This window comes from Camellia sinensis, chromosome 8, assembly GCF_055761805.1.
Source record: "Camellia sinensis isolate YWXY chromosome 8, ASM5576180v1, whole genome shotgun sequence".
NCBI lineage: Eukaryota > Viridiplantae > Streptophyta > Magnoliopsida > Ericales > Theaceae > Camellia > Camellia sinensis.
The window spans coordinates 27470203-27481954 of NC_138968.1; the positions used below are offsets into that span (position 1 = coordinate 27470203).

The 11752-nt window shown below is 35.0% G+C and overlaps 1 long non-coding RNA gene across 1 annotated transcript; it reads right to left on the reverse strand.

The window, feature by feature from the left end:
• Nucleotides 1-2132: 2132 nt before the first annotated feature.
• Nucleotides 2133-3072, reverse strand: LOC114270699 (uncharacterized). The gene is made up of 2 exons (XR_003632016.2): nucleotides 2600-3072; nucleotides 2133-2507 (listed from the first exon to the last, which is right to left on the reverse strand). It is a non-coding gene; the product is annotated as an uncharacterized LOC114270699 (long non-coding RNA).
• Between the last annotated feature and the right edge of the window lie 8680 nt (nucleotides 3073-11752).

The window sequence follows — 11752 nt, forward strand, 5'->3', positions numbered from 1 at the left end:
AAAACAAAAAGAAGAAAAAAACAATTTAATGTCAATTTAGAACTACATTTTTAAAGTTTCAAAGCAATCTCCTTTCTAAAGGGTATTTTTGGTTTGGATTTCTAAAGTGAATTTGGAAAAAAAAAAATTAAAAATTTGTTTAGTTTGTAAATTTTTTAAAATAATTTTCAAAATCACTTTCTCTTTCTTACTTATCAATCAATCACTTTTTCTCTCTTTTCTCTCATTCTCAATCATTTTTTTTCTCACACACATCTACTCAATTATAACAAAATATCAAATCATTCCAAACTTCCAAACACCAAAACTACTTTTAAATACACAACCAAACAAACCAAAAAAAATTTCTAAATTCTTTCCCCAAAACAATTTTTAAAAATTACTCTTCCAAAACCAAACAAAACATATCCAAAGTCTCTGACTTTTCTTTTTTTTTTTAAAATTATTAACTTGTTGGGCGAGGATCAATCTTGAAAAAAAAAAATTTGTTGGGCAAGGCTTTTAGCAGCAGTCGGCAGGATCTCTAAAATCCTATAAGTATATAATTTATTTTATTTTATTTATTCACAATACTTGTTAAGTGTCTTCGTATTTTCTTTGTCATCTCTTTTTGTTGCTTTGCAATTTACCGATTTGTGATTAATCAAATTGGGATCACACAATACTGATTTGGGACCACACCATAATTTTGGTGTCTTCTCTTCATTGTTTACAAGTAACACCATTTATTATTTTTTAATTTTAAATAAAAATTATGAGTATTAATATTTATAGTTATTTGTTAAGTTTTAATTTATAAAATTTTTTTATTTGATATTATTTATGTTAAAATAAGAGATTTTGATAGAATCACCAGCGTTGGCAACAATAAGTTGATTGTTTCTAATAATTGCAACACAAGCTGTGCACCTTGAAGTTGGTCTAAAAAAATCAAAATGGGGCCCTAAACGCAATAATTTGAGTAAATGAGTCACAAGGATACAGTGCAAGAAGGAAAAAAAGAGAGTACAAAAATGAAAACTCACCAGGCAAGTGTTCACAAAACATAATCAAATTCACAAGGACAAAGAAAAAAAAGGTTTGAAGTAGCTAAACACAAAGCATGTAAATTGTAATGTAATGTCATACATATGTTCCGGTGAGTCTCCAATAGGTATATAACTGACTATAATTACATACAACACAATACCATGAAATCTTGCCTAAAAAGAAAGTCATGGAAAAGTTTCAAATGATGATAGTAATTAAGCAATTCTCCAAGCGCACACGCACACAAAAAGAAAGAAACTAAGGATTTGATCTTCAAAGTAATTTGATCTATAAAACAATTGACCTTCAAAGTTCTCCAGAATTCATAAGAAAATAATGATCAAATAAAGATAGAATTCAACTATAGATCAAATACACTTCTTCGGAATTCATAAGAATCTAATGATGTAATTACTTTCTTTTTTTTTATTTTACTAGTCAATGTTATAAAAAGAAAGGCACCAAGCATTTGCCAACCGGGTACATAGAAAACATAAAAAGGAAGCCAATGACCTGACATGGTAATGAAAAGACAACATGCACAATAATCAATTCACAAAAATTTATTAACAGCAAACACAAGAATCTGTGACACAATGAACATAAAATAAACCAAATACAAAATCTTTGCTTCACAAAACGACTCTTCAAAATAGTTTAATATATGAAAAGAAGAAGAAAAAGGATTGAATTACCGTATGGCATAGTTTAATATATACAACCAATTTAATGAATTTGACTTGGCTAAGCCCACCTGCTAATCAAAATAACTGAACACATTCTACTGCATATTATGCTATGTAATGTGAAGGTACAGATGCAAGGGATGGTATAATGCATTGCAACATGCATTGATTAAAGCACACATACAATTGCAGGATGATGCAAGCATATGTTTGTGCGGGGTAGAGAGAACGAATATAGTATCCATCAGAATATGCACAGACTAGGCCTCTGTTTTGTGCCAGTGTACCGAAGTGGCAAGGAAGGAAGAAAGGAGAAAGCACCATAACATGATGCATTGAAGCTTATGAATAATGCTCTCTGTCTCTCACAATAAAAGATCCATTTGTTTAAGGAACAGACTATACAACGCAAATGGGTACTTTCAACATAAAGTTTTTTCAACTCTAATTAAAGATAATAATTCCATGTAGTCTTGAAAAAAATTTATTTATTTGAGGACAAAAAAAACTCCACATATTTACATGAACTATTACTGTTTCCAGGTTCACTAATTCATGAACTACTTCTGTCTCTTTGTCTTAAAATCAATATAAACGCCCACTCACCTTCTTTCCCTCAATTGTTTCTAGAACATCACCATTTGCAATTCGTTGTGCGAGGCCTTCTGCAACAACGGTTTTCCCCACACCAGGCTCTCCTATAAGTCAGGGGTTATTTTTCGTCCGTAGACCCAAAATTTGAGTCACACGTTCTATTTGCGGCTGCCTTCCAACAACTGGATCCAGTTTACCCTAACAATGCAAGAGAATTGGCTAACTAAGCTACTCACGAATAAGAGAAAATTCATTCATACGAATAACATATAAATGTAATCTCAAACTACCTCTTCTGTCATTTTTGTCAAATTAGTGCCATACTCCTCCAGTGTTGGCATCTTATTGCCACTAGATCCCCCTCCAAACCAGCACCAACAGTTTCTGTACTTTCTCCAACCATTTGGATGACCTCTACCTCATTGACCGCCGTCGTCCCCCCTTGCCACTGCTTGCAGTCAAGAGAGAGAGAAAGAGAGAGAGAGTATTTTGGGAATTTTTGAAAAGGCAATGCTAGAGGCCACTAAAATGGTGCTCTAAAGCAACCACTAATAATGTGGCATCCACTTTTTTAAAAAAATAAAATAAAAAATAAACATAACAACATTGTGGCAGTGGGTGGGACCCACTGCCACATCATTAGTGGTGACACTAATTAGTGCTCCCATTCATTTTTCTTTTTGAAATTGGGGATATTTTTGTCAAAGGGGTTGGGGATTGGGGATCGTGAGTGAGAAACAAAAGGGAGAAAAGAAAAACAAAATGAGGGAAAAGAAATGGAGGGAATTAGAAAGAGTGGGAACACGAAAAAGAAAAAGAAAAAGTAAAAGAAGAGGGGGATTTGGTAAATGTAGGGGTAATTTTTGTTTTAATGAAAAAAAAAATTTAGTGTGTTTGGTTTGAGTTTTCTAGATTAAGTTTTTTAAAAATTGAATTTTTTGGTTTTTGTATTCTTTTGTTTTTAGTGAATATTTTTAAAATTTTAAACATTTTTTTTACTTTTTTAGATGCACCTTAGTTAGATGTGTCTAAATAGTAAAAAAATTGTGAAAAAATATTTTAAAAAATTAATAAATACATAAAAATACAAAAAATGTATTGAATTCTTTTATTTTTTTGTATTTTTGGTATTTAGTGAATTTTTAAAAGATTTTTTACTTTTTAGGTGTATTTATGTTATGTGTGTCTAAAAAGTAAAAAAATTGTTTAAAATATTAAAAAAATTCAGTAAAAGAAAAAAAATACGGAAAATAAAAATGTATAATTTTTTGAAAAGTGTTTTCTGAAAAATGAAAACAAGCAAGCTGATTATTATTATTTTATTTGGTAGAAGTAGGGTAATTTTTGGGAAATTTTTGAAATTGGGAATTTATTGTTTAAGGGATTGGACATTGATGATTTGAGATCGTGAGAAACAAAAGGGGGAAAAGAAATGGAGGATTTAAAGAGTGGGAAAATGAAATTTTTTTGGTTAAAATAAATTTATTTTTTTGTAGTTAATTAATTTTTTTATTTTCCATTTTTTTTAATTACTAAGGTTGAAAATTTATTTGTTTCATTTTTATTTTAATGAAAAAAAATTATTATTTTTTTTATTTTGAAGAAGTAGGGGCAATATTTTAATAAAAAATATTTTTCCGTGGCTCTTTTTTTTTTTGTTACTAAAAATCAGGAACTAATTTTTTGTGGTAAAGGAAAGGGAGCGATAGTGAAAGTGGTAGACAAGAGGTGATGGTCGTGGTGGTGATAGCGAAGGAGATTAGTGGTAAAGTTGTGGTAGTGGTAGAGAAGATGGAGTGGCAATGGTGGATGAGAGGTAATGGTAGTAGTAGTGGCAATAGTGGTGGTGGTCATAGTTAAATATTTTAATTTTGTGAGAGACAGATAAAGAAGAGAGATAGAGAGAGAGAGACAAAGACAGAGTGATGAGTGAGAGAGAGACAAAGTGGTTGCTAAAAGTTTATTTTCTTATAGTGGATCAATAAATCGAGAAGGAGCTCGATAAATAGAGAAGATGAGAGGGAGGGAGAGAGTGAGCAAGGTGAAGATAGTGGGGGGAGAAATAGAGAAATACACACGCAGACAGAAAGAGAAGAGTGATGAGTAAGAGAGAGACAGGGAGAGAGAGATAGACAGAAAAAGAGATAGAGAGAGAAAGAGAGACAGATAGAGGGAGAGATAAAAAAAGAGAGAGAAACAAGAGATGACCGAGAGATAGACAAAAATAGAGAGAAATAGAGCGAAAAGATATGAGCGAGAGAGAGACACAGAAAAAAAAAGAGATAGAGAGAGAAGAGATATGACGAGAGAGATAGAGAGAGTTAGAAAAATAAGAGAGAGAGAGAGAAAAAAAAAAAGAAATGAGAGAAATAGAGAGAAAAGAGATGAGCGAGAGAAACAGAGAGAGAAGACAGATAAGAGAGATAGGCGAGAGACACAGAGGGAAAAAGAGAGAGAGAAACAGACAGACAAAGAAAGAAAAGTGATGAGTGAAAGAGATAAAGAAAAGAGACAGAGATAGAGACAGAGAGACAGGAAGATGAAAAAATGAATGAAAAGAGATATGTTACATCAAAAGAGTAAGACGACATCGTTTTTTTTAAACTTTTTTTGTAATAGAAAAATATCGTTGAATTTATTCAAACCATTTTGTGACTGTATATATATGAAGTTGTCTCAAAACCACAATCACTATGCTAGGTTAGAGTTTTCCAAAAACTCTTTTGAGAAAATTATTGTACACGTCCTCGAACGTCCCGGGAGGAAAATCCCGTTTTGTTCATATGGGCTCACTACAGTTCAAGACTCAAATGTCACGGTCCTATATCTAATCTCACAGAGTGCAATACAAGACCGATGAATCATCAAAGAGTCCAAATCTGGCAAATCGTTATTGAAAACAGATTTTTTTTTAAAGAAGTGCCAAACATGGACTGCTTTGTCAAATACAAAGTCGCCACCTAAATATTTTATTTTGGAAAATTTAGGAAACCCTAACTCGTTTGCCTAAGGCCACGTGTCCGTCATCACCAAAGTTGCCTCGGTTCGGGAACTTGGGTATGATTAGAAAAGGTCACTTCGTGAGCACCCCCGCTCACCCGATCAAAGATCGGCCTCTACTAACCATGATATCGAGTTTTGAAAATATTATGTGCTTTTATTCCGGTTATTAGCCTAGATTTACTATGTGATGCACACAGCATACAAGTATAGACTGGATTGCCTAAGTTGGAGCAAAACATCACATATCCGTTTGTTTTGAAAATAGATTGAAGTTTGCTACTTGCAAGTAGGCTAAAACACGGGTTTCGACGAATTATCCCAACTCAAGCAACCCAACCTTCACCCACAGGCATTCAGGTAGGTATATCACATAAGCACATGGCCTCATGGTAAGCATGCTATCATGGTAGTCACTCACACACATGCAAGGATGCTAAAGCATAAATACTTACTGAGTACTCCAAGCCAAAACAGAAACTAGTTAGTAATCAATGCATGATCCTAGTTCATGTTAAGATGGCTAATGCAACACATGCAAAGATGCAACTAAGATAGGGTCGGCTATTCTAAAATGGCATACGAAATGCAACAACTGATACACATATTCAACTCGGAATTGAAATATAATGCAGTTAGTATGATGCGCCGAGCCCGGTGCATGCAATACAAATGAATGATGCAAACATGTAAGCATAAGTATGCTAGTTGAAACATGTCCTAATCTAACCATCATAAGCTGGTAAATAAAAGAGAGAAAGACGTAGGGTTGAAAGACATACATCACACACACGCACACTTATTACAATTGTGCCCTCACTCGGAGGGTCCGAAAGAATAATATAAATTTAATTAACTAACAAGCTAATTAAATATTACACAACCACTTAACTAATTAACAAATTAACTAGTCAACTAAAGCAGTAAAGAGGCCGCCGCAGCTCCGCCTCGGAATGCTTGGATGATGCATGCTCGATTCGCCTCGCTCGGAAACCCGTCGCCATGCCACTGTTGCCTCTGTGCTACACTGTTCTGCACCTCTGAGAACCATGAAAACATTTGTGATGCTTCTGAAACACTCCTTACACACTTTGGGATGCCACCGGCCAAGATAGAACATGGTAGCCATGGAAATGTGGCCATCGGCCAAAGATTGGATCACCGGCTTGACATTGATAGTCGGTCGGCAGCAAAAGTGGACGGTCGGCCATTTCTTCCTGCAGAATACTGGTTTTGCTGCAACAGAGGACAGACAGTGCATGGCATGGAATTTTCAAGACACTGTGTGCATAGCCACCCTTCCTATCATGTTATGATCTCAAGGGAGTATGGCCCTCGGTACTCGGGCCACCAATCACGTATTTTGACGCATAATGGCCAAAGGTACCAAGTTTACAAATCGATATAAATGCATGCAACAAAACAAATGGATGCTTCACGCCCTATCATGTTGAGATCAAGGGCGTCGGTGACCGATGAGTGGGACATGTTTCGTCACTTTAAGTACGAACACATCTCATTTCTCATGTTTGGTTTGACACCCCAAACCAAACAAAAATGTGATGCATATATGGCAAATATAATGCAAAAAACATGTAATTGATGCAATAAAACATGTAATTGATGCAATGCAACATATGCAACTAATATAATGAAACATGAGTATGCCAAACACCGTGCAATGCAACTTATCATGCAAACAACATGGCAATATGATAAGCATACAACACTACAATGCAACCTAAATAAGCAACCATGTAAAGTGATAGGCATGCAACAATACATTAACTACAAGGATGCAACAATCATACAATGTAATGAGCATGCAACAATATACAAATGCATGATCCGTGGTCTTACACTATGGGTGGATAGACTTCAGCCTTGTCCATAACAGTGGCCAATAATGATGTAACAAAAACATGAATGACACATACAAGCATGCATGCACCAAGGCCCATCGCCTAAGGCATAAAGGAGGCAATTCTAAGCATACTTAAAAGAGACAAACATGGGCACTTTACAAATATGCTGAGCTCTGAAATCATGATAGAAGGAGTGCCAAATCCAAACACACAAGTGGAACATAGCATGCAAAGGGGCCCAAAGCTTGAGACCAACCAAAGGGTTTAAACCATAGCCACATCAAACGAACCCCAAAGGGCCAAGAGGACTTAGGACAGTCCTAGGGGAGGCCAAAACAGGGCTGGAACATGCATGGAACATGGCCAAAACATGTTAAGAAATAGGCGCCAAAAGCAAAGGCATTCAAGACTACAAAGAGAGCACTCCATTACAACTATCACAGGCATGGACTAATCAATATAAAACAGAGTTACAACATGCCAAATAAGCCCCCAAAACCCACCTAAATAGCATCTAAATGGCCTAAGACTAAAGGCATACACAATGACCCAAACATGGAATACAAAACAACAACCCTTCAAAGCATTGAGAGCATGGCAAACACAAGTATATAAGCATGAAACATGGACTGAAATGGCACGATAAGTGATTTCAAATCACCGAAATAACCCAAGTAATGCATACTAAAGACTCACACACCCAAAGCCAACAAGCTAGAATGCAAAGAGACTATACAAAGCATGAAAAGCATGACCAAATCAACACCCAACAGAGCTTAAACATGATGAAACATGACTAAAAGCTTCATGAAGTCAAGCTAAAACATGCAAGCATAGGGGTCTAAATGCATGGTGCATATTGTGACAATAGAGGAGATTACAAAGCAAGTGTATGATGCATGCAATGGACTATTAATCCGACCAAAAAAAGAGGTATAATATGACCAAATAATACCAAAAACCCTCTGAAATGGAACCAAAATTGACTAAGCATGCATGCTACCCTTATGAGCAAAAAACACAAGCAAATGAGACACAAAGGGAGAGGGGTGTCCCTCCCCTATACAAGACCTCAAAACTCCTTCACCACCACTGAAAATTCTCTGAATTTCAATGGTGAGAAGACCAATACATGAAATTTCTCAAAGCTCAAACAAAGAAGGCACAAAAAGGGCCAAACAAGGCCTAAGAGGGGGAGGACAACCCCAAACACCAAAATGAACTTAATGAAACATCTTAAACATGAAAAATTAGAACTTTTATTAGTTATACACCAAGCTTAAAACAGCATGCAAGATAGGCTAAAAACTAGTGCAAAAATGGAGAATATAAAGCAATAGTGCTCACCTTTGAAGAACACTTAAAGAACAGCAACTTCAGCCCCCTCCTTCTGATCAAAACTCGCTCAAAACTCCAAGAACAAACTCTCAACACCTCCCAAAACCGAAGTATGGTGTAATACTAGTTGTTTTAGTGCAAAACTAAGAACAAAACACCATTTTGGACACTCTAACACACACAAATGAAGAGAGAGAAGGAGATATAGAGAGAGAGTGATATATATATCATATATATCTCTGATTTGCTGAACCCCCCTAATAGAAGGAGAGGCCTCCTTTTATAGAACAAAACAAGGACCAAAGCTTCTTAGAGAAGCTAAGGCAAAAGAGGTCAAGCTTCCTCAAGAAGCTAGACCAAAGGTCCAAGCTTCTTGGGGAAGCTAAGACAAAGGGTTCAACCTTCTAGAGGAAGCTACAACAAAGGGTCTAAGCTTTTTCAAGAAGCTTAGAGTAAAAGGGTGCAGGTCCTCCATACACGTGTATGGAGGACAAGTCCGTGCACTCCAGCTGGCACAGCTGGCATGCACAATGCCTGAAAAAGGCAAAAAGGAGGCATCGGCTAGAAAAAGAGACAATCAGTCAAATAAATGGCCGACCGACCAAATATCTGTGCCGACCGACCAAACAATTGGTCGGTAGACAGAAAGCAAGGCCGGTGGCTTCGTGCCATGGTCGGTGGGTTTAAGGGATGGCTAACAAGCCACTTCCTACCCTCAGGTGCAAAAACCACAAGTCCTTAGTCCACAACCAAGCACAAAACAGTCAAGTCGAGAGATCCTAAGGCAAGGCGCGTAGTCGAGTCCTTCGGGATCTCAAAATCAACACGAACATGGATGATCACCGAGTGTTCAAACGATGACGTCCAAGTTTTGAGGACGGTAAAAAATTGGGTGTCTACAATTATACTTTCTTGTTTTTCGTGTTATATTGTTTTTACTGATTTTTTTAATATTTTAAGTAATTTTTTTAATTTTTAACACACCTAACATAAATACACCTAAAAAGTAAAAAAATTGTAAAAAAAATATTTTAAAAATTCATTAAATACAAAAAATACAATAATTCAATACAATTTTTTTTTTGTATTTTTATGTATTTATTAATTTTTAAAAATATTTTTTCATATATATATTTTTTTATTTTTTAGATATATCTAAGTAAGGTGCATCTAAAAAAAATATTTAAAATTTAAAAAGTATTCACTAAAAACAAAAAAAAACACGAAAGTTACTTTTTGGGTTGGCAGAAAATGCTGTCGCGAAAAAGTAGAGTATTTGCGACAGCAGAAAATACCGTCTCAAAAAATGAGAGTATTTGCGACGGCAAAAAATACCATCGCAAATGCTCCCCCTTTTTGAGACGGCAAATTGTGCCGTCCCAAATGCTCTGCTTTTTTGAGACGGCAAATGGTGCTGTCGTAAATACTTTGCTTTTTTAAAACGGCATTTTCTGCCGTCGCAAAAAGTGACTTTTTGAGACATCAAGTGTATGGTCGCAAATAGTTCCGTTTTTTAAGCTCACTTTTCTTGTAGTGATGAAAACGTGTCGTTTCAATTATACTACTATTTATGGGATGGATTCATTAAATTTATTTCGCGGCGTTACTGCTTTCCTTCACATTAAAAAACCTTTAAATAGAACTTTCTTCTCAAATTTGCTAATTGTTCAACTTCCCCATTTCAAAGATGGAATAAAAGATTTTATTTCATTCATAAAGTTGTAGCACATCATTAAAATTAAAATTCTATGACCTAAAACTACGACGTGATTATAATTTTTAAATTTAAAATATAAATTTCTTGACGTGTATTTTTTTTTTTTTTTTATAGTTGTTAGAGATTGTAGTAGGGAGAGTTTGTTAACCCATCTCCTAGTGAGGAGCAACTGGATTGACCTAATTGATTATTCATACTAATTTGAATTTTGTTATCTAAATTGAAAATAACATGCTTTGTAATAATGATATTTTTTAAAACATAAGTGATCATTATGTTAACTTTGATCCCACTAATTTTGTATGTGATATTAAATTTAACTTGGTCCCATTAATTTTGCACTGATTTTTTTTCCAATGTTAACACAGCATGACAAATGTACCACATTACAACAAAATTGAAAGCGTAGGGTTCAAATTATTCAAATTTAAACTAAGGGGACTGGAGTGACACTTCTCTTAAATTATAGTGACTAATGGTGTAATTTACCCTTAATAAAATTTAAACTTATCACATCATTATATGTATCTCCAGGGGAAATGTTATGTATCACCTATTTTTTTGTTACTTTTTATATTGCCACGTATATGGATATTCATGACAAGTTGCATATTTAGAAATAATCAATAGAGAAATAATAAATCAAATAGAGTTAATGACTTGTAACAAATGATATATAGTAGTACTCTTTTTCTTCTCTATGCTTGAAACTAATGATGAGAAAATTTACCTTTTGACAAGTTGTCCCCTCGTTCATACTTGATACATGATAAAAGGAGACAAAAAATAACTAGAAGAGCCAAATTTGTGTGATTAAAGAAGATGGAAAGAGGGTTCTATTGAGGAACACACCTTTGCTCAAGCACTACTCCAGACATAAACCTAGAGAAGTTCGAGGGTTCCTTCGGCCTCATCAAGCCGTTCATTGTAATAAGTTTGCTTGTTGTTGCTGGTGTGGAAAGCGCTTCTACCTCTGGACAATGAAAGAGTGTCGCATGTATCACAAAGCTTTCACCTCAGGAAGCTATATGTGTGCTTAAAGTTTCACAAAAGTGTAAAAATCTTTCTTTCCTAATCTCTCTAATATGATGCTTCATAGCTATTAGGGGTGTCCGCGGTTCGGTTTGGGACGGTTTGCGGTTCGGTTTGGACCCGCCCGCATCTATTCGGTTTGAGGAAAAGTCAACCTGTAACCGCCCGCAATGCGGTTTGCGGTTTGTGCGGATAAGGTTTGCGAATGTGCGGGCAGTTTGCGGTTTAGATTTTTTTCTTTAAAAATTAACTTTTGAAATTTTTTCCCCTATTTTGTAAATATTTATTTTTGGTCAAATATCCTTATTTTTGGTCAATAATCAAACATGACAGATTACATATCCTTATATACACTCAAGAAATCATTGTGCATTGTTCTATGCAATAATCAAATTCAAAGTAATGGTTTTGGTTCTGGTTTCAAATAATCAAATTCTTATTGTTCTGGTTCAAAGAAATCAAATTCTTCTGGTTCTTTGGTCAGGTTCAAA